This window comes from Delphinapterus leucas, chromosome 15 (genome assembly GCF_059928025.1).
Source record: "Delphinapterus leucas isolate spDelLeu-1000000601 "Yukka" chromosome 15, BTC_Dleu_Yukka2, whole genome shotgun sequence".
Classification (NCBI taxonomy): Eukaryota; Metazoa; Chordata; class Mammalia; order Artiodactyla; family Monodontidae; genus Delphinapterus; species Delphinapterus leucas.
In genome coordinates, this window is record NC_143143.1 from 37,933,047 (window position 1) to 37,934,902 (window position 1,856).

A 1,856-nucleotide genomic window follows, 5' to 3' on the forward strand; every position below is an offset into this window, starting at 1 on the left:
CCTCCGCGGCCCCCGGGGCCCAGCCTTCCTGGGCCTGTCACAGGCGATTTTCCCTGCCTGAGTGGCAGGCCGGCCAGCGGGCGGGGTGGGCGGGGGCTGCAGAGCCTGTGCGTACTCTGGGTCTGTCCCCCACGGCTCTTGACACTGACCCTGCCAGTCAGGGCAGACGCAGGTGCTGGGCCTAGAGTGGGAGACCCCGACATCCCGCCAGACACCTGCCCCTTGCGGTCACCCCTGTCCAGGTCAAGGTCGGGGGCCCAGAGAGGAGCCCGGGAGAGGAGGTGGTCAGCGGGACCAGACCCGCTGCTCCGTCGTGGGTGGGCGCCCAGGGCAGGCGGGAGAGCCAGCCCAGCGCCCAGAGCCGTGCGGAGGAGGCGGGAGGCCGCGGCTAATTTGTACACTAAGTGCTTCTGACAGGGATGCCTCACAAGTGAGAACACAGCACCACCCGCCTCAGGAAGGCCACCGCGGCCAACGGGTGGGCAGCCAGGCGGCCTGGGTGAGGGGCAGGAAGGGGGTCGTGGGGGGATCTGGCCCAGCAGAGACGGGGAGGGGACCGGGGTTGTGGGGAGTGGGGGTGGGCTCGGGACGAGGGGTCCCTGTGGCCGGAGGGTCAGAGACTGAGGCAGGGAGCGGGGCCGGGCGGTGTGGAGGCGGCTTGCCCTCTTCCGACCCTCGTCCACCCCTCGCACAGGCCTGGGTCCAGGTGCCACCCGATGAAGGCCGAAGGCCCAGCAGGCCAAGTCCAATCCTCAGGCTGGCTCCCCCTCCTTCGAACCTCATCACAGTGGCCGCCCCCGCCCCAGGCCCTGACCCCACCCCTGGCCGGGCCCCCACCTCAGCCCCCACCGGCACCTCCCATGAGCTGCTGCGTCCCCACCGCGGGGGGCCCCCAGCTCCCATTCCCCTCAGCCCCTCCCTGCTGGAGCAGGGATGCCAGGGGAGCGGGCGCTGGCTGGGGTGAGCCGGGGTCTCCAGGCCAGCCGACAGGATGGGCACGCAGCCCCCACCCCACTGTGGAGACCCCTGCCAGACCTCTCTGATCTCGCTTCCTAGGCCATCTTGGGGCTGGAGGAACGCGGGTTCAGGCTGCCCGGGATGTCCCAGTAGTGACGGGGGAGCCCAGCCCCCACCCTACGGGAGAAGGTCCGGCGTGGCCGCGCAGCCGTGGAGCAGGGCGGGCGTCTCTGGGTGCTGAGGGGAGATGTGTTGTGGCAGCTCCCCTGCTGCCCGAGGCCCGCCTGGAGCCAACACTGCTGGTGGCTTTAATTGCTTTCACATACGATAGGCTGGCCTGTGACAGGCCTCTTACACCCGCCAAGCGGCCTCTGCACCCCAGCCCCCCTCTCGGCCAGGAGGCTGGGCCCGCCGCCGTTCCAACCTGGGAGCCCAGGCTGGGGCTGCAGGCTATGTGCCTGGTCCTGGCTGCCATCTGTAAAATGGGACAGGAGGGAGGGGGCACAGGACCCCACCACCTGCGGGAGACAAACTTTTCTCCCTGCCCCTCACTCCTCTGCTCCGCCCATGACTCTGATGGATCCAGACAGGTACCCTGAATGCAGATGCCTCTGGGAAAAGCCGAGCACACATACGGTCCTTCTGAGGCTTCGTGGGGACCAGTCCGCCAACCACTGTGGGGTCTGGCCTGAGCCTCTGTCCCACCTGGATACCCAGTCCTTCCTGGGATGCAGGCAGCTGGTGAACAGGGTACCCCTAAAGGCTCCCTGTGAGGCTGGCCTGGGCACTGGCTCAGCCACCCCGAGGAGCTGTCACCAGGTGGGCCTTGGTGCCCTTCAGCCCTTGGAGGAGAGGTGAGGGGCCAGGAACCCCTGGGAGAGACAGATGAGGAGGAATCC